We start from the raw sequence: 22,495 nt of genomic DNA, 5'->3' as shown, positions 1-22,495 counted from the left end.
AAGAAATAACGTATACATTTTTTTCTGATTTCCAAGACCATAGTCTTCTATGGTTAATTATTTATAGAAAGGATATGGGTTTCTGCATTCAGCTTCCATTTAATTCCAAGAACAATTAATAATTTATTTATTACCAAGTTTAAAGCAAAATTTCTTTTTAAAATGCATGGGTACCCAAAAGTTAGAACATAAACATAAAATACATGAGGGTCCATAAAATGTCTCTCTTGATTGAGAAGTTCAAAAAATTTATATTTTAGAAGATTTTATTTGAAAGACCATGAAAAATGGTAAATGAAGTGTTCAAGTCCTACCTCTGATGAATTGGCAAAACATTTAAATCTCTTCATCCTTGTTGTCTCATCAATCACTTATCAATAAACCTATGTGCCCCCATCTACTAAAAAGAAATAACATCTTTCCTTAAAAAGCAAAACTTAAAGGAACTACAACTGACAGCACCTGTACCATTTCACTCTTCTAAAAAGGTCTTCAAATTGAAACAAGTATTTGCTGAATGACTATTATGCTGAAGTCCATGAAATCTATAACAAGAAAATTCACTCTTCAGTACTAAAAGGATTATAGAATGCTTCTAGTTAAAAAAAAAAAAAAATTCAAACAAGGCTAAGAAAGACTTTTTCATTCTCACTCAATTGTGAAAAGAGACCAATCAAAAAGTGTCATCAAAGAAGTGTCCAGGGACATTTGACAGTGTTAGATTGGGAAAAACATGTAACAAAATTTCTCAGCATAAAAGCAATAAAATACACATGTTACTTTTTTCAAGACTCAAAAAGAACCATTAGTTGTGAGAAGAAATCTCATCAAATAGTAACAGGCCTGGAACCTCAGGAACTAGTCATTATTATCACAGGAATGAAGTTCATGTCTAAACCAAAAATAGGGTTTAAAATACCTTCAAAATTAAAAAATCAGACTTTCAACAGTTCAAAACAATAACTAGTGATGCTCTAAAAAAAAATCTATCATTAGGTTCAGATATAGTTCAATGCAAATGCAGCATACTACTTTTTTTGAATGGTAGGATCTTAATTCTTGAAAATAAAAATAATGCTTTTGTGCAATAGCCACAGAAAGACAGCTAGATGGTGCAGAGGACAGAAGGAAGACTCCTCTTCCTGAGTTCAAATTTGCCCTCAGACACTAGCTGTATAATCTTGGCCAAATCATTTAATACCATTTGCCTCAGATTCCTCATCCATAAAACAAATTGGAGAAGCAAATGGCAAACCATTCTAGTATCTTTGCAAAGAAAAACCCAAATAAGGTCATGAAAAATCAGACACACTGAAAACCAACTGAACAAAAAAGGAAAAAGGTACATTTTCTTCATTAATTAAATCAGAAAGCATAACATCCTAAATGTATTTGGTACAGAAGTGTCTTTAATGTTATAAAGCAAAAATTAATTTAATTAAAATCTCAAATAGCCAGAAAAAGCTGAAACAAAAATGACATGGATGCATTTTGCTTTCATGGAATTTATAAAACTCCAATCAGCTAAGGGTCCGTGGTTTGCTTTTTTAGTCAGCTTTCTATATGCATCATAATGTAATCTCCTATAAATTCCACATATAGAGTCTGATACAATGATTTCAGGTCAATTTAAATATTTAAGCAATTCCTAAGTACAAAGCACCATGCTAACTGCTGAGGATCCAAAGATGGAGAGCAACCTAGTTTCTATCCTCAAGAAATTTATAATGGGATTAAAGGAACAATTCAAATTATTATTAAAAAAAAATCTGAGAAAGGATTCTTTAGGTGAGGGGGATGGAGAGAAGAAATAAAATCAGGAAAACCTTCATAGAGGAAGTAGCATCAAGATGAATTTCGAAGTGTTCCAACTAATAAATGAAGATAAACCAAAAATTACAACACCTAAAGTTCTTTTTGAATCAAAGAAAAATGATAACATTGTATTTGCTAAGGCCTCAAGCAGGCAACAAGCAGTAATGATAGGTCTTCTATACTTTAGATACTGGGCTAAGTTTTAAATATTGTGCTAAGATAGGCCAAAGACTCTTGAGAAGTTTCCAGGTTATTGGAGGAGACAGTATGGAAACAGTTACATATAATCAAGATATGGAGAGGATAAACTGGGGATGATCAACATAGGAAGTCACTAGAATTAAAGAAGCATTGGAGGAGGAGGGGAAAAGAAAAGGCTTCCTGTACAAAGTAGGATTTTAGCAAGGAAACTAATGAAGACAGAAGGTAAAGGTGAGGAAGGAGTATTCCCAACATGGGGGGGTGGAGGGGTGGAGGGGGTTGTTCAGTCATTTTCAATAATATCTGACTTCATCAAGAGTGGAGATAGAGCTAGGAAGCCAATGTCGCTGGATCACAGATCAAGGGTGGACCAGAAAGGTAAGGGCGGAGTGAGGACAAGTTATGAAGCATTCCAAATGCCAGAGGATTTTCCATAGGATTTTGGAAGTGTCAGGGAGCCAATGAAGTTGATTGAATAGAGGGTGTGATGTGGTCAAACCTGGGCTTTAGAAAGATCCTTTTGACAGCTGAGTGGAGAATGGACTAGAGTAAGGAGAGACAAAGCAGGGAGAGCAAGAGCTAGTACAAGTCCTACTGCAATAGTTGTGATTTGTACTAGGATTACAACAGTATTAGAGAAAAGAAGGGAGCATATTTAAGAGATGGTATGAAAGTAAAAACAGATTAGATTGGAAGGGAATAGAAGAAAGCCCAAAATGACAGGTTCCAAGCTTGAGAGACTAGGAAAATGGTGGTTTCCTTAACAGTAATAAAGAAATTCTGAAGGAAAGGGGGAGTTAATGAGTTCATTCTAGACATATCTAGATAAAGATAACTATGGGACATTCAATTTCAGATATATAACAGATAAACTGGAAATGATTATCTGGAGTTTAGAAAGGTTATATACAGCTAAAGAGATCTGACAATCATCAACATGGAGATGATAGTTCAATACAAAATTGATGAGATACAAGTAAAATAGTAAAGAGAAAGAAATGAGCTTAGGACAGAGCCCTAGGAGACAATAACAGCAGAAATGAATTGGGAAAAGATACAATATAGAAAAAGAAATGGTCAAATAGATAGAACCACAAGAGAACGGTGTAATTAAAAAACTAAAAAATTATCAAAGAAAAAAGAGTAACTAAGTGTTAAAAGCTTCAGAAAACTCATGAAGGATAAACAATGAGAAAAGACCATGAGAAGTGGCAATGAAGAAATTACAGTAACTGGGGAGAGAACTTTTACTTGAAAAATTTAAACTCTGGCCATAAGACTATAGTGTGTTAAAGAGGTAAGAGGAAAGTAAAGGTACCAGCTGTACAGTCTTCACCAAGAATTTAACCACAAAAGGAAGGAGAGAAGCAAGAAGATAAGAGACAGATGAAAGGTTCAGTGCTAAATCTACTTTATTTCTAAAATGGATAATCTAGGTATGAAAATACATGGTTACAGTATTAATCAGATCATTCCATTCCCTAAAATCATACCAAATAAATATAAATTCACTATGTCAAATAACATTTATGAAGGATTGTTCTAAGATACAGATTAACCTTTTTCTGATAATTTTTCATTTTTTTAATTCTAATTTTTGTAATGGGCTGAGGCTTGAGTTGATGCACTGAGGTCCCAAGCACATGAGGCTAAATAGTAATTGGACCATACTCTATTAATAGATAAGCTTGGAGAAAGAATGCCCCCCACCCACTCTTTGTGCAAGTCCTGATGTGTTGTATAGGAAATGACGATTTTGGTGGGTGGAGGCAGGGGAGTGGAAAAGGAAGGGGAGGAGAGACTTTTGGGATTGCCATTGCCACGGTTGGCTCAACTCACATCTCTCTCTGTTAGCTGATTTGTTTCTCTTCTTCTTTTTGCTTTTGCTGCTTTCGACAACCTTTTCTGTTTGTTAAGTGTCTGAGGCTGGATTTGAACTCAGGTCCTCTTGACTTCAAGGCTGGTGCTCTATCCACTGAGCCATCTCCTCCCTGAGCTGAGCCAACCGTGGCAATGGCAATCCCAAAAGTCTCTCCTCCCCTTCCTTTTCCACTCCCCTGCCTCCACCCACCAAAATCGTCATTTCCTATACAACACATCAGGACTTGCACAAAGAGTGGGTGGGGGCCATTCTTTCTCCAAGCTTATCTATTAATAGAGTATGGTCCAATTACTATTTAGCCTCATGTGCTTGGGACCTCAGTGCATCAACTCAAGCCTCAGCCCATTACAAATTTTCAGTTTTGTTTTTTTCTTGTAATCAGAATGGTGAACTAACATTTTTTTACCTAACTATATTTTCACCTATCCTCATATTACCATTATTTGTATATAAGTTATCTCCCCCAATAAACTACAAATTCCAAGAGGGCAAGGATACCTATCTTATTTTTCTTTGTATCCCCAAATCATCTTGTATAAATGTTCAATAAATATCTGCTAAATGGAAATTTACATATTTAGCTAATAGAGCAGAAAGAACACAGGCTTTAGAGGAAGAAGGTCTAGTTTTAAACACTTCTTCAAGACTCAGAGATGCATGACCAGTGCAAATCCCTTCACCTCTCCAGGCCTATTTCTTTATGTGTAAAATAACTGAACTGAAATGACCTTCAAGATTCCTTTCAGTTCTAAACCCCATGATCTGATACTATATTTAAGTGAAATCTCACTACAATGGATTCAAAGAAGCATTCTGATTCCGATGCCCCTTTGTATTCACAGATTTTGCCCAGAAGCTTCAGGGTTCCTGGAATTTATATTAAAAATTCCAGATATTCTAGCAATAATTTTGAGCTGCCATAGTTAATAAAGACATAGATAGTTTTATGGATTTGAATTAGAACTATCATATCTTTGCATGGCAAATTAAAAAAAAAAAACACTTTGTCTCTATTTTGAGATAATATTTATCTCAACTCTACTTTTATGTACTTTCTACAACTTTTTGTATTTGATTTTCCTGGACAGTTTTAAAATTTACAAGATTTTCTTTTCCAAATAATAATAAAGTGGCATAAATTTCAAATACTTTCTGGTTTTCTTGCCATCTAATCCATTCTGACTGCTTCTACACCGTCTAAAAAGGTACAAGGGTCCTTACACTCAGATGAAGCTTTTGCAGACTGTCAAATAACAATCTCTGCTACCTGTTTCTATGATAATTACTCAACCAGCTGTTTTCAGTAGTCATAACCTAAAGACCCTCAGGCCAGTTTTACTTGGGATCAGTTCTAATCAAGGTAAAGAATAAAAGCAGATGAGACTGAGACAAAAGATTTTTCCTTGATGTAATAATCTCTCTCCTCTGTCCCCCAATTTTTTGTCTCCCTTCTCCATATTCTCTCTCTCCTTTCCGTCTGTCTCTCTTTTTCCCTCTCCCTTTCCCCTACTATGCCCTCATGACTTTTCTTTGCTACCTGTCTGTCTACAGACATCAGACTACCAAGCTTTCTTTACTCTTCTGTATCAGTGTCACAGAGCACTCAATCTGAAGACGGAGAATCCAAGATTCCAATTTCAGCTTTGCTGCTACTTTGTATGACCTTAGCCAATTCCCTTCCTAATTTGGAACTGTTTCTTCACCTATAAAATGAAAAGGGGGTTGAAAGTTTGGGCTAAACAATCTCAAAGTTCCCTAACAGCATTAAAGTCCAGGCTCAGTAGAGTTGGATTACTTAACCTCAAGAGTGCCCATTGGTTTTCTATGTTCTAACTCTCCCAATTTGGCTCCTGGCCCAAGCCCTTTTACCTGCTGCCATATATTATATAGTAAGACATAGATTACTCCAGCTCATAATGATCCTTTTCCTTTTCTGAATGAATAGCATTCATCATGTTTCTACCACTTAATCATGTACTCTCTTGTTTTCAGAGAATTTTATAGCTAGAAAAGACTGCAGAAAATATCTTGTGGAAATCCCTCATTTATTGTGTTTGTTATTTAACTTCCATGCTTATGCTTTGTCTATCCAGAGAAATTCTCAAATTCTCAAGGTCAGGGACCATAGCACAGACTTCTCGTATCACCCACCCTCACCCGTGGCTTATTGTGGACTAGGGAATATTAACAGAATAGCAAGTTGTCTAAAAGAGATGGCCTTAGCACATCTCCCAATTGCTATACTGAGCTGAATAACCAAATATAATAGCACACCCAAGCATGCTGCTCAAAAATGCAAGTCCAAATCCTAAAAAGTCACTTTCAGAATTCCCAATGAATTAAGAATTTACAACATAGTTTATTTTAATTACCTCAACTGCAGGTACAGGATTAATTTAGGACAACAGAACCCGGATTCAAATCTCATCTGTCCTGCTTCTCTCTGGTGTGGCCTTGAACAACTCAATCACTGTAAGCTCTTTTCTCTTCTTTGAAATGAGGGAGCTAGATTAAACGGCCTCTAAAGGCCTTCTAAATCTATAATCCTACAAAATGGCTAATTTTTTTTCTTCTTGCCAACTACTCAAAAAGAACTAGGATCTAGGGAATGCAAAAACAGAAAGATATGATACATTTTTTAATTCATCTGTACTGATGACATTTCACAATGTTGTCAAACAGGTAAAATAGATGTATATATCTAATAAAATTATGAGCTCTAAAAAGAATAATTTTTATTGTAAAGTCTCAGGATTTAGGGCTAGAAAGGTGCCCTAGAAGATAAATTGTCCAATATTTATGTTACTAATGAAAAAATTGAGACCTAAATGGGTCAAATATCATAAAATGCATCAGATGAGTTGCCCAAAGAACAAAGTTGGGATTTAAAATCAGGTATCTAACTCCAAAATAGAGTATTCTTTTCTACCATGATTCCATTGGGCCAAATTTTTATCAATAGGAGGTACCTTTAAAATTATAATGGAAATAAATGAGAGGAAACATATGTGATTATCACTGCTTGGTCATCTAACATTGTTTAATTTGACCTCTATTTTCAAGCCTAAACTAATTTATTAAATGGTGTACTGATAAACAACCCTTGAACCTGGTAGACAAGGGAAAAAGGCAACTTATTTTTTGAAGAGCAGACTGACTCAAGGTTCACGGGCATGCTTTTGAATTCTTCTATTTATTACAAGAAATCTTATTAAGAAAAAAGCATCAATCCAAATTAAAGTATACAGTTTTAATTTGAAGGAACCTGGTCTATCCAAATCAACCCTCAAAATTCCTACTAAATTTAAAGAAAGAAAACAAAATTACCTTCTTTATTTTGAAATCTGAAGACCAGTTTCTACAAGAAATCTTTCCTGATTCCCTCTCTAATCAGTTATATTTAATTACTCTTTCTTTGCATTTGTTCCAAATGATTAAAAATAAGGACACTTTTTTTTTAATTTTTCTTCCCACTTTAATTGACCCTGTGTAAAGCCATGACATTTCATTTGGTAAACTGCTTATAATTATAAAAATCATTCCACCTGGCCCGACTAGGACACCTTTTTAATGAAAACATTTGACCAGATTTGCTATATAACAGATCTGAAACAACATTACCTCTAAAGAATTAATGATAAGTATTGGAGGACAATGGAAAGGTATACATGATGGGTGTAAGCAGGCTGCTACACAAAACCAAGCAAGAACTCTAGAAAGTAGGAATAAAGAATATATGACAGAAACAAAAGAGGAGCTGATCATGTAGCAAAATCAAAGGATGACAGATGGACAGCCAGAAAGTCCCACTTGACCTGATCCTCCACTCTTATCATGTCAGGAAAAAGCAAGGAAGGCTTCCAGAATATTGGGTATGAACTCCCTATAGCAAACTTTTAGAACATGGAAAAGGAATCAAACTCATCACCTCCTGTGATACATTCTCCCTCTCCAATGACTGTCCCACACACCTGCAAACATGTCAGGTCCTAACCAATCCTAATCTTCCCTTGGTCCTAACTTATTCCAGCTGTCCCCATCCCTCTCTGAACTTCCATTTCAAATTTCCTGAATTGTTTATAAAGAGGAAGTTCAACATCCAGCCATTCTGGAGAGCAATTTGGAACTATGCTCAAAAAGTTATCAAACTGTGCATAGCCTTTGATCTAGCAGTGTTTCTACTGGACTTATACCCCAAAGAGATATTAAAGAAGGAAAAGGGACCTGTATGTGCCAAAATGTTTGTGGCAGCCCTGTTTGTAGTGGCTAGAAGCTGGAAAATGAATGGATGCCCATCAATTGGAGAATGGTTGAGTAAATTGTGGTATATGAACGTTATGGAATATTATTGTTCTGTAAGGAATGACCAGCAGGATGAATACAGAGAGGACTGGCAAGACTTACATGAACTGATGCTAAGTGAAATGAGCAGAACCAGGAGATCATTATATACCTCAACAGCGATACTGTTTGAGGATGTATTCTGATGGAAGTGGATCTCTTCAATAAAGAGAGCTAATTCAGTTTCAATTGATCAAGGATGGACAGAAGCAGCTACATCCAAAGAAAGAACCCTGGGAAATGAATATAAACTGCTTGCATTTTTGTTTTTCTTCTCGGGTTATTTATACTTTCTGAATCCAATTCTCCCTGTGCAAAAAGAGAACTGTTCAGTTCTGCACACATATATTGTATCTAGGATATACTGTAACCTATTCAACATGTAAAGGACTGCTTGCCATCTGGGGGAGGGGGTGGAGGAGAGAGGGGAAAATCGGAACAGAAGTGAGTGCAAGGGATAATGCTGTAAAAAATTACCCTGGCATGGGTTCTGTCAATAAAAAGTTATTTAAAAAAAAAAAAAAAAAGAGGAAGTTCAGAAGAGAACATAAAAAGAACAGTGTTTGTAGTGCCATGTTGACTATAACTTGTTTTTTTTTCAAGCCTGTTTTAATAGAGTAACATTTCATATACATTTCTCTTTTTTTGACTTTTGTGTATTCAAATGTACAGGTAGATGATTTTCTACCTTATCTAGCTCATTTTTTTCATTTTTCTTTTGGAGCAGGGGAGAGGAGAGGCTATCAGGGTTAAGTGACTTGCCCAGGGTTATACAGTTAGTATCTGAGGCCTATTTGAACTCAAGTCTTCTCGATTCCTGAGCCAGTGCTCTATCTACTGTGCTACCTAGTTGTTCCCTAGTTCATGTTTTCTAAATTAGACAACCCAGATGTTTCTAATTCCTCACTACCCATTCTTTCCTCAACTTCCTGTAATTAGGTTCCTATCTCCCTTCACTTACTGAATTGATTTTCCTGAAATAATTTCCTAATCATCAAATCCAATGTTGTCAGTTACAATGCTCCTTGATTTTTTTTTCCCCTCTCCCCATCACATCCAACAAATATTCTTCTCCTTTCCCTTCCCTTCAGGGATTCTAGCCCCTTCTGGTTTTCCTACCACTTCTTCTAACTCACAGGTTTTTACTTAGCCTTTTCTGTGTTGTAGATCCCTTTAAAAAGCTTGCGGAAGTTTATGAGGCTCTTCCCAGAATCGCATAACATAAAATTCATGGGATTATAAATGAAATCAATTATATTAAAATAATTACTAAAATATTTTTTAAACAAGCTCATGGATCTCAAGTCAAGAACTTTTGTTCTTATGCCCAAAGTGCTATCACACTGTGCATACCCTTTGATCCAGCAGTGTTTCCAGTGGGTTTATATTCCAAAAAGAAAGAGACCCACATGTGCAAAAATGTTTGTGGCAACCCTTTTTGCAGTGGCAAGTAACTGGAAACTGAGTAGATGCCCATCAGTCCGGGAATGGCTGAATAAATTATGGTATATGAATATTATGGAATATTAGTGTTCCAAAAGAAACGATCAGCAGGATGATTTTAGAAAGGCCTGGAGAGACTTACATGAAATGATGCTAAGTGAAATGAGCAGAACCAGGAGATCATTGTAAATGGCAACAAGATTATAAGATAATCAATTCTGATGGGTGTGGCTCTTCTCACCGAGATGATTCAGACCAGTTCCAATGGTCTTGGGATGGAGAGAGCTATCTACACCCAGAGAGGACTGTGGGAACTGAATATGGATCACAACATAACAGTCTCACTCTTTTTGTTGTTGTTTGCTTGCATTTTGTTTTCTTATTCATTTTCTTTCCTTTTTGATCTGAATTTTCTTGTACAGCAAGATAATTATATAAATGTTTATATATATTGGATTTAACATATATCGTAACATGTATAACATATTATTGAAAAGATTGCTTGCTATCTAGGGAAGGAGTTGGGGAAAGGAGAGGAAAATTTGGAATATAAGGCTATGCAAGGGTTAATGTTGAAAAATTATCTGTGCATATGTTTTGAAAATAAAAAGTACTTAATTAACTGTACTTATTATTATGTACCAATATTTGACTAATCCCTTCCTTTCACAAAAAATCTCTCATATTTATAACCTCCTTTCTGTTCCAACTGTTCCACCCTAGTGCAAGACCATTTCTAGATATAGTTATTACCTAACAGGTCTGCCCATCTTAATTCCCTAACAAGCCTGCCAGAGGAATCATCTTTCTTATGCATGGATCTACAAGTAACATTTCTGTGTTTATTAAAATAAATCTTTAGTTATCTCCTCTCATTTACTAACTTCTAACTCCTCTGCTTGGTATTCGAAATCTACCAAGAGTTGATACTGTCCTCCCTTTCCACTGTTGTTTCATATTATTTCTCTCTATGGTCCTCTCTGCACTACCCAGCCTCAGCCAAAAACAAAAACAAAAAAAAAAACAAAAAAAAAAAACTAAGACATTTGTTCTCATACTTTTTCTAGGCATGGAGTAGTCTTGGTGAGTCTCTCAATCTATTAAATTCCTACCAATTCTTTAAGGCTTAACTCAAATGTTATCTCCATTTATGATGCATTTCCTGATCAAGAATAATCTTCCCTTTCAAATCTCACACAAAACTTTAGTAAATCTATAATACATACATCATCATGTAATTTTGCATATTATATGGGTTCCTCATTTATTCTATCAAAATATAAGTTTAATAAGAAGCAGAGACAACATCTTATCTACACTGTCCCCAGCATCTAGCATAGTGACCTATAATTAGTAAGGTTTTAATATTTGTGGAAAGGGAAAGAAATGCTTAATTTTTGTCACTAAGATTAGTTTAAAGTCAAATGTGTAATAGAATCATATTTTTATGAGTTATAGATATAATTTAATAATTTATAACAGACTAGAGATAATAAATTACAAAGTTTACCCATTTTATAGGCATTTGATTGTGATTTTAGTATTTTAAATTATTAAAGGTTTATGGTATGTTGTACTTTTGCTTTTGTATCACATCATCTATCTATGATTTGATGCCAAGTCCTTAGTCAAGAACACAATTCCCAATTACATTGTTCCTGTGGGAAAATACAAACTGTTTGATGATCTAGTTATGATATGGTTTCCTGGATTATATTGTGAAGAACTGAAGAACTTCTAAATATAATTTCTTTTATTAATAATAATACTGGCTAGCATTTATATAGTGCATTAAGGTTTGCAAACTCCTTTACAAATAGTATCACATAAGTAAAGTGCTTTGCAAACCTTAAAGCACTATATAAATGCTAACTAATATCATTCTCACAACCCTGGAAGATAGGTGCTACTATTATTCCTTCTTTACAGATGAAAACTCAATTACAGTGGATATCTGAAGTGAAATTTAAATGTGGGTCTTTCTAGGCCCTATGCTCTGTGCACCACCTAGAGCCACAACTTTTCAGGAACATACCTAATTCATAAAGTATAATATACTTGTGATATTATTACTAACCTTCCTAACTTTTCCTCATCTTCGTGCCAATACCCCTCCACTCCTCCCCATTCAGTTGTACAATTTGTTTCAATTTTTTTTTTTAACATCTCACTCTTTACCATTACTCGGAGACTCCACATTTGTCTGGAACTTGACCTTCTCTAGCCCAGGCTAAACCAATATTCTTTTTCATGTTTTCCCTGACATGTCCTTCCCCTTTCCATTCTATTTTCCAGATACCAAAAGTGATTTTCCTAAATATAAGGACCTATATAATCTTCCTAGACAATACACTTCAATAGTTCCTTATTGCCTCGAGGATAAATTCCTTTTTGGGACATTTAAAGTCCTTTAGAAATATCCTTTAAAATTCTGGTCCCTGCCTACTTTTCCAACTCTGATCTCTTAATTCTCTTCTTAAACTCTACAACTGAACCAAACCGGCCTTTGGGTTGTTTTTCACCATTCCATCCTCTCTACCTTTGTTCTGGCCCTCTCCCAAATCAGGCCTGCGCGTCCTTCATACTTCCACTTCTTAGAATCCCTTCCCTAAGATTCAATTGAAGCACTATTACCCAGACCTTGTCCTTCCCCACCCCCAGGTATTACTGCCCTTCTTTTCAAAATTAACTTCTATTTATTTTGTAGATAATCTGTGTAGAATTGTCCTTCCAGATAGAAGATGATAATCTCCTTGAGAGCAGGGGCTGTTTCATTTTTGTCTCTGTATCGCCAAGGCCTAGTACAATAGCTGGCATATGTCTCATAAATACACAACTGATTTGATTTGTCCCAGCCCTCAAAAGCAGTGGCTTTTTTTTTTCCCTCAAAAGTATTCTAGGACAAGGGGTATTTCAGCACACATTTAAGTTGCTAACAAAGTAGAGCCCCAGGGCAACTGGGATTCCGGAGCAATTTTCCAGACCTTGGGATTCCACTTATCTTTTCTTTCCTTCCCTTCCATCAGTCCCTGAGTTTCTATTCTTTACTTCTCCAGGACGCACAAGGAAATAGAAGGCTTCTTTTACAGCACTTCTGTAGTAATCAGCAAACTGGAGTTGGGAATAGTAGCTAAGAAGGAGTTTCACAGGACCCCTAGCAGTACAATGATGTGCTTTGGCTCATCTTTTGAGAGGCACTGCCTAAAAGAATTTACAAGTTAATGGAAAGACCAATATTACAGTAGCTGACTAGATTTAAGATGATTAAAACCAAAATTAGAAGTTAGCTTTATAAAAGGGAAGGAAAAACCCAAAGAAAGTGATAGGAGGGGGAAAAATCCATGTGAATTATGGGGGATGAAGGAAGTGGAGATAGAAGAATTCATTCAAGTCATTTCATGGGAATGGAAGATAAAGGATTGTCTAGGCACAGTTTGGCAGACAAAGTTGAAGGGTTCAGCCATCTTCTCACTATAATACTAGCTTAAAATGAGTGAAAAACTATGAGCAAAACACCACAATACTGACATCATGACACAAACTCACCAAAGTATTAAGAAGCTACTTAGAGTTCTATGGAACTAGAAAGATTATACATCATTTGAAAAAGTGTTACTTACTGTCCTATTGTCACAAAGAGTTGAAAAAAAAATGCATGTTATAATATTATATCAAACTATTATAACCTAAATAAGTCAGGGTATGTGAATTGGATAGAATCTCCTAAAGTAATATTAGCTAGTATGTACATTGAATGAGGCAATAAGAGAACAACCATAGTAGAAAATATTAAAAGGAGAGAAATGGTAGACTATAAGCTAAAAGAGAAAGGAACAAACCTGCAAGACATGCAAAAAATCAATTTTAGTTGAGCATTTCCCATGTCTTCTTTATCCTAAGGTCTTAAAAGAAAGAGGATTGGGGGAATCTTATCAAAGGTTCTTTTATAAAATGGAGGTCAAACTTTAAAAATCTATTACCTTCAACTAACTACAATTTTACTGGGAAAAAATAAATGAACAGGAGGCCTTTGAGTCTCTTATAAAATGGCATACATTATTCTTGGATCCAAAATATTGTATATTAATGTAAACATCTAATTCCAACAAATAAGAATTCCTAGTTCTTAAAAGTATCTAGGTTTCCATTATCAGCTGGGGTAGTCATCTTGATAAGTCAATATCTATGAAATATAAAATATTTCAGCAAAAATCATACTAAATCATTATAATCATACTAAAGGTCATTTCAACCACATTTCAAGATAAATGTTATTAACAGTAAAAATATACTAATTTTATATATGTATGGTAAATAACAATCACCTTTCATCAAATATTAATTTAAATGACAAACTGAGAAACTAATTTTTTTGAACATTTGGCTAAATATTCAGCTTATTTTTCAAAGTATTTGAGAATGACTAAAGCAAAAATAGTCTGTTGATGAAGCTATGAATTTGTCCATTCTAGAAAATAATTTGGAATTATGATTTTTTTTTTAAAAAGAGATTAAAATGTCCATCCTATTGAATCCTCAGATCTTACAGCTAGGCAGACTTTTTTCCTCTAAGAAAAAAATCTTTGACAGAAAGGTTCTATATATATTCTCTAATATTCATAAAAGTATTTGTTAGAAAAAGAACTAGAAAGAAAGTAGATACCCATCAAATTAATAAAATTTTTTAAAGTTGTACATCGATTTAATGGAATATCATTATACTGTATGAGATAACAGAATATGAAGAATATGAAGAACCTCAGAAAAATCTCTATGAATTGATACAGAGTACCAGGATTGGCTCAAGCAAAGTAAAAGGAAATAAAGCAAAAGTGAACTATGTGATTACTATGGGCAAAACATGCAATATGTACCTCTTTCCTTTCAGTGCAAAGGTACTCAGTATTCTAGATACACATAGCACTCAAGGATGCTGGATATAGATCACTGCATGTAATCAGAATCAGTTGATGTGTTAAGTTGATTCTGAGGAACTCATCCCCCATTGCAACTTTCTTTTTTTATCTTAGTTACAATAGACAGCTTGTTGGAAAGGAAAGAAGAGATATGTATATTTGGAAATGAATGTGACTTAAGCAAAAGGTATCAATAAAAAATTTTAAATTAAAAACTAAAAAACTTTAAAGCACTGAATCCATTTAATATTTGTTTTCTTTCCCAAAAACAAAAGATTCTTTGATGTACTTTTAATGAAGTAAATAGAAGCAGGAAAACAATATAAACAATGAGTACAAACTAAGTGGAAAGAATACCTGAACCTACTAAACTGAAAGCTATTAAATAGTAATGACCAACTTTTCTTTGGAACTTTTTCTTTTGGAAAGAGAATGAACTCTTCTGATCAGAAATGGAGGATTAAGGACACACCAAACTCCTATGTCAGACATGACTGACATACATATTAATTGACAAGAAAAGACTTTCTGGGAAGGAATGGGAAAGAAACATAGTAAGAAAGAAAGATGAGATAAAAATTAAAAGATTATCAATTTTTTTTTTTAACTTTAAAGAAAGCGGCCATAGAATTTGAAAGTTAGGTGTTTGGAATATTTATCAAGATTAAATTAGTAAATGGTCAAAATTGATTCAGTAGAAATTTCTAGTCATAGGAAAAAACTTGTGATCGACTATAGCACGGTACCTTTGTACATTTATCATTTATCAAGACAAGGGTATATTGGTTCTGGGTCAGTTTTTTGTTTGCTTTAAGTAAGTCCATAACCAGGTTACATTAATGACTCACTAACATTTTCTATCATAATCTCTAAATCTGCTACAAAAACAAGCAGTCACAATCAGTTAGTAGAACTTGTTACTCCTCAAAAAAATAGTATACAAGTTATTTTATTCCTTAAAATGTTTGACTAAAGTTTGATTCAATCAAGATGCTAAAGATTCAAAATTAATTTTAAGAGAAATAAGTATTTACTAAACTAATACAATATATAATTACCTTTTAGGAATGGGAAATCTAATTTTTTTAGAGCACCTTGCTTCCTAATGTTTCATAAATATTGAATATTAGAGACAGTTATTGCAAAGAAGGCCAAACTGAATCATTCTGCTTTCTTTATCAAAGTTAAAATTCTGGAGAGTCAATGAATTGAAATAAAATAAATCAATGGAATAAAATTTAAAATAGGCAAATAATTTACTGATTTAAATTATCTTTTACTTATCTTGTCCTTAGTTATTTCGATTTCCTTGCAAGTAAAGGAATACTTACACACAGGATTTAAAACATCAAAAAAACATTCAATTAGATAATATTCTAATTGGACAACAAAATGACCAACCAGTCCCACTTTATACTTTTCTTTTAGATTTCCTCTACTGCAAGGTTTAAGTTTTAAAAGAAAAGCTAATCAAACTTACAAATAACTTTTCAAGCACTGGCAGGATGAGAAAGGAAAAGTTTATCCTACATACTCAAGCCCTTTATTAATACTCTAATCTGTTTTAATCACTCTATTGTTCATTTCTTTAAAGATACATATAAAAATGGTCGGTTTGTTTAACAGTAATAAAAAAAATCTTTCTGATATATATATGAAAAGTCTACCCTTTTCATTATTAACTCAATAACTATCTCAGTCTGAAACAGTTTGGTGGTCTCAGATACTTAGGTTGAAAAAGAAAAAACTGGAGGACTATGGGATATGGGAAAGATCACTGTAGTCTTCAGAGGGCAGAACCATAGAGATGAAGGCCGGCTCAGGAAGGAAAAATTTCCCAACAGTAAGAGCTCTTCAATAGTGAAAGGGGCTGCTTCCTAGGATAATGACAATCCCTTCCCCATAATTGGGAGCCTTTAAGGCCAAGGCAGAATGGTCACTGTTATAGATGGCACAGAGAAGATTCAGATTTTCAGGGCTGTACTTAAGGTTCCCCTTAATATTAAGCTTCTATGACAGTAATTCACACACTCCTACACCACTTCACCAACTCTGCACCTCAAATTTCTGTTACACTCAGTCACACTACAGAGTAAATTAATTTTGTTAATGCATAGTAATAATGTTGTTTTTGAAGCCCAATCTTGGAAACCCAAAAACATGAAATTTCTACTCTGATTTAAACCATTTTTTATCACCACAGCCAAACTCAAGCACACCTGAGGCAATAACCAAACTGAATCTAAAGAGCATTTAGTATTGTTACTGAAAAGATTTTCATTCTACTTACTCTTTATACAAACAAGAATATGAATAATGAACTTCATTATTTTTGTTTCATTTTTTTCCAAGTGCTTCACACTTCTCATAAAATGTTATAGACAATCAAACAAGGACAGACCTTGAACAGTCACAATGTGTAAGACATTTCCTCCCAACAGAGCAAAATCTTTATCAGTAGATAGACAATACTATAATAAAATCTTTATGCCCAGCCTATATGTAGGCAGCATTGATAGGTAGCATTTGCAGAGCATTCAAAATAACATTAAGCTAGTCATTATTTCCCTCCACCATCTTTTTAATCTACACACTTCAAAGAAATCACCAGTGTAAGATGCTACCCATATCAAAACCAACCTAAAGCCCAGATGGTCTCTTTAAAATCTGTCCCAATCCAACTTTCAAGGTGGCCTTTATATCGGGTCCCATAATCATAGATCCAGGTCATTACTTATAACTGCTATTTACAAAAACTGCTTTTAAACAGCAAACACACACAAATATGTATATAACAAACAGGGTTTAAACCTCATATACATATATACACATTCTTTCTCCCCAAAGATAAACCCAAAGTCTAGTTTTAACAAGCTTTGCATTGCAAAACAATTAAGAAATAGCTCCTATACCTAAAACAGTCATTTTGAAAATATAGGGGAAGGAAGGGGGAGATATTCCTGTTCCCAAAAAGTGAGGGGCAACTGAGAAGAGGCCAAAGACAGTGAGAAGCTACTGCCTATATGCCCAATCTTCCTATTTTCATCCTATCTTCAAAGAAATAGCAACAGAGAACAGAACTAAGAAGAGTAGACACAAGGTGGAAGTAAAAAAAAAAAAATCTGGATTTTTTTTTCACCCCTTTAGTTTCTGATTTACTTTTTTTTGATGACTGCAGAGAAGGCCACATGAAAGGGGTAAAAGATGTGCTCAAGACAAATAGTACTCTACCCTTCCCCCATTTTTACTCCTCTTTCTCCCAAAAAAGAACTGTGTTTGTCTGTGCAAGCCTCGTCCCAAATATGGGAGAGAGATGTGTGTGTGGAAGAACAATGAGCTCTCAGCCTGGAGAGAAAAAGTGAGAGAGACAGAGAGAGAGATAGACAGAGACAGAGAGGGAAGGAGAAAGAATGAGAGAGTGAGAGTGTCTTCATTTGGACCTCAACAAGGAAATCTGTAAGCCAGCTCTCCACCTAGTCTAAGATAACAAAACAAAAACTGGTTTATCATTTACAATAGAATAAACTCAGGGAGTAAATCCAAGGAAAGAAATATTTACCCAGAGATCCAAAGATGTTTTTATTATCACACAGATCTATTCTCTCACCCCTCCTCACTAACAGACTGAGAATGAGCAAGCCAATGTACACAAAACCAAAAAAAAAAAAAAAAAAAAGTCTTCTTTTTACATTGAAAGCAATTATTAAAGCTGCTGCAAAATCACATAGGATAACATTAAAAGGTCTGTTGTGCAAACTACAAAGTTTCCCTTTTACAAGTTATGTTTTTTTCTTTAATAATAAAACAAAAATAAGGCTATTTCAGAATTCTTTCTTTCAAAAGTACTTTCTAAAAATGCACCTTAAAATAGTAACACATACTGAAACATTTAAAGCACCCAGTCCCTCAAGGACACATATTTTGCTTGTCAATGTTATAAGTCTGTAATCCAGAAAAAATGCAAGCAAACCTTGGAAAAAAGGCAGAGGAAAATGACAACTCAACAATGAATCATTTTGTTTTCTTCTCAGCAACTTCTTAAACAACCAATTTCAGTTGAAATGCAATGTTATGTCTCTTTCCCACCCAAAACTAAGGGGAAGTACTTATGTTCTTTCCATGTCCTTTCTTTAAAAAACAAACTAGAAGATACCATCTCCAAGAAGAGAGCAAAACTGAAATGACAGCAAGGTTTTTATTTAGGTATTATGACTACTGATTCTGTGTTATGTACAATCACATAAGTAGGGCTAAAATTTTAAAAATACAGTACAAAGGGCAAACTGTCCCCTGATGGGAGGATGATAGTCAAGTTCCCCTCCACTACCCCAGACTCTCCACATTCATTCAAGATATTCCCATTTGGTTCCTTTTCCTCCCACAGGTCACAGTGATTCAGTTACAGAAAATAATTCAGCCACCGACATCTAAAACAAGAGCAAGAATAATAAAGGAGCAAAAGAAGGGAATAGATACATAGTTACTTTCCCCTAGATTAGGCCAGATGAAGTCCTCTGCCCTTTCATTCCTCACAATGGGTTGTCCCCCGTATCCTCTTCACTTTCTCCAACTTACACAATTCAGACCCCAATTCAGAAACACAGCCCACCAATCTGGGGTTTCCTCCATCCAAGTCAGTTATTCCCAGGACGCTTCCTTCCCACCCAAGAACCCCTCCCAGCTCCTTGGTGGGATGAGAGGACCAAAAGCCAGGAGGCGGCGAGTTAGGGACTTACCTTTCCCTACGGTCCTACACCATCCAAAAGGGATTTTTGGTGTGGCCCAGCTGCCTCTGAAAGTGGAAGGGGAAGGGGGTTGGGGGGTGGGGGGGTAACGTCCTGTTCAGGGGCAGCTGTGGAGACAGAGCCGGTAGGCTGGGAAAGGGGAACGAAGGGGTATGTCAGGGGTGAGAGAGAGGGGAAGAGAGCGATGGGGTGCAGCCCCCCCTTCCTTGATCTTTAATGAGGTTTAAACTAAATCCCCCACTCCTGGGGCTCGGGCAGCCCGGAGGGATGGATGCTTCAGAGGCAGGGCTCCAGGAGCATGTCTGGTGGTGGGTTTCCTGGAGGAGGAGAGACTACAGGGGGATGCAGAGTGGGGGGGTGGGGTGATGGGGAGGATGATTTTTGAGGGGGGGGGGCGGCTTTTCTTTCTTATTCTTTCTTAGACCAGGAGGGAAAATGAGGCAGAGACAATGTAGGAGAGAGGAGGAGGGAGGAGGAGGAGCTGGAGGGAGGAAGGAAGGAGGCGGGGGCCACTGAGGGAACCACACTGAGGGCGAGTGTCCCCGCGCGCGCGCGCGCGTGGAGCAGAGGGCGTGCGGGGCGTGCGTGGGCGCGAGCGTGTGCGGCCGGCGGGCGGGCGGCGGCGGCGGCGGCGGCGGCGGCGGCTGGAGCGGAGGCGGCGGCTGGGGCGGCCGGGGCTGAGGTGGCTAAAGCGGCGGCTGCTGCGGCGGCGGCGGCGGCGGCGGCGGCGGCGGCTGCGGCTGAGGCAGCACCAGACCCTCCCCTCCCCCCGCCCCCGCCCCCCAGCGCGCGTCTGACCAGGACCGGCCCACCTCCCAGTATCGAAGCTTCTCATTGGCCTAACCCGGGCCCATGACCCGCGAGAGGGCTGGGCTAATGGAGGGAGGAGGGGACGGAGGCTCGGGATGGGACGGGATGGCGGCGGCGGTTCCTCTCATGAAAAGAGGACAGAAACTGAGCGAGTGGAGAAAAGAGAAAAGGAAAGAAGAAAGGCGACATAGGGGAGAAGAACGGGGAGAGCCGGTGCTCTCGCTTGAGGGCTGGAGCTAGGGAGCGCGCACGCGCCGCCGCACGAGCTCCGGAGCTGTCTACCGGGAGGGGGGAAGGGGCCCCTCCCTCCTGGCTCCACTCAGTTCCATTCCTCCCTCCCCCTCGGGAGGGGGCGGGGCTGACCTCGTGCGCTCACCTCCTTAAACACCCTCCCTCCCCCGCACACACACATATTCTCTCACGTTCTCGCCTCCTCTGTAGCCAGCTGTGCCCAACCCCCTAGTGCCCAACTGCTCCTCCGCCTGTGAAGGGGGGTGAGGGGGCGCGTCCCTTCAACTCCCCCCCCAAAAAAAAAAAACATCACTCCTTAGAGGGCAACTCAGGACAGAGAATTGTTGACTGCACCTCCCCCCACCACCCCTGCAGTGAGGGATCTGTTGGATTTTAATTAGGGTCGGTGGCGGAGGGGCTCTGAGGGGTGGTCTATGGAAAAGCAAACAACTCCCTCCCTTCCCCCCCCCAAAAAAAACCACCTCAGAGAACAAGACAGGAGCTAAAATTACTGGATTTCTCCAGGAGCAGAGTGGGTTATGACTTTGTGAGAGGGAGAGAGAGAAAAAGGTCCCTTTTCCTCTTCCCCCTTGAAAAAAATACCGCACAGGAAAATATATTTCCTCGTCCCTTCTTCCCGGGGAGGAGTGGGTTTTATTTTTATTGGGGGAAAATGGGAGAAGGGGACCTCTAAAAACACCTCTGAGAAAGCCTTTGGAAATGGGAAATTTATTGGCTTCCCCTTGCAGAGGAACGAGGGGGTGGGTTTTGTTTTTATTAGAGTAAGTGGGATGGGTTAAGGAGAAGTCTGTTGGAAAAACTAGGAGCTACGCTTCCCCCTCCCCCACTTAAAAAATGTGCTTAGGAGCTTCAACCTTTGTTAAGATCCTTTGATTACCCTATTGTAGAAAAGTGAAAGATGGGTTTTGATTGTTTCAAAAAGGACGTGCCAGTAAATAAAAATAGCCTTCCTTTTTCAAAAAAAAAAAAAAAAAGACTCAGGATATGATAAATTTGTTGACTGCTTCCACTTCAGGAGTGAAGGATGGATTTAGAGGGGAGAAGGTCTATTGAAATCAAAATACAGTACCCAGACCTATAAACAGTCCCTTTCTCCCCTTAAGAAAGAAAAACCAACACATGAAGCCAAATTCAAATGATCGTAAATTTGTTGATTCCTCCCTTTTCCCCATAAGGGTTGAGATTTGTTTTCAATAAGGGAACTTCTGTTGAAATATGGGGGCAAATCCCCAAAAAACTATGGGAAGAAAAATGGAAAAACTAAGGCGTTTTAGATACTGCTTGATTTTCCCTCAAAAGGAACTAGCAAGGGAGCGTGTTTTGTGACTATTGGAAAAGGTCTGTTAAAAAGCTGGAAAGGAACTGTTCTCTTCCAAAAAAATATCACACATGGCACAATTCAGGAGATAGATTCATTTATTATCCTCTTCATTCAGAAGTGGGGAGTGGATTTTGTTTTTATTAGGAGATGCGCTTTTGGAAAAGAAACACCCTCAAAAAGCTGTTCCTAGCCCCTAAAATTAGCCAGGTTCCCCCAAAACAAATCAACACAAAGTATAACTCAAAAGATGGGAGATTCGTTCTCACTGAAAAGAACAAAGAATGGTTTTTGTCTTTAACTCAAGTAGGAAGTGGGGTTTAGGGTGGAAAAGTCCACAACGAAAACCACCAAACAGAAAAACTCAGAACACGTAAAAGGCAATCTATTCTGAAAGGAATATGGGACAGATTTTATTTTATTAGGATTATAGGAAGAAAGTCTACTGAAAAAGTGTAGGTGGGGTAATCACCGCCCCCCCCAAAAAAAAAGGAAATTGCAAAGAAAAAGTCAAGAAATGAGAGACCCATTGCCTATTGACAGGAGTGAAAATTTTATTTTAATTAGACAATTTGAGGACAGATCTCTTTAAAGATGGCAAATATATATTCCCTTTAAAAACTTCAAAGAAAAAAAAATCTAAGAAGGTGGCCAGTTCACAGGGGAGGAGAATGGATTTTGTTTGTATCTGGAGCACTTAGGTAAAAAAATCTTAGAGGTTCTAGCCTCTAAAACAGCCTTCATGAGCATAAGATACTTCTCAGACCTGTGG

At 37.0% G+C, this 22,495-nt stretch overlaps 1 protein-coding gene across 3 annotated transcripts in view; it reads right to left on the bottom strand.

Annotated features, from left to right (window-relative positions):
• The window catches only part of RERE (arginine-glutamic acid dipeptide repeats), a 577,800-nt gene extending 557,846 nt beyond the window's left edge, over nt 1-19,954 (bottom strand). For all 3 annotated transcript variants that reach the window (XM_051988633.1, XM_051988634.1, XM_051988635.1), the window contains exon 1: nt 19,335-19,954. The gene's annotated coding sequence lies outside the window, so the exon portion shown is untranslated. The remainder of the gene's footprint in view (nt 1-19,334) is intronic.
• Between the last annotated feature and the right edge of the window lie 2,541 nt (nt 19,955-22,495).

Source organism: Antechinus flavipes, chromosome 3 (assembly GCF_016432865.1).
Source record: "Antechinus flavipes isolate AdamAnt ecotype Samford, QLD, Australia chromosome 3, AdamAnt_v2, whole genome shotgun sequence".
NCBI lineage: Eukaryota > Metazoa > Chordata > Mammalia > Dasyuromorphia > Dasyuridae > Antechinus > Antechinus flavipes.
Note: the sequence above shows the minus strand (reverse complement) of the source record. Positions and strands in the feature narration are given on the sequence as shown.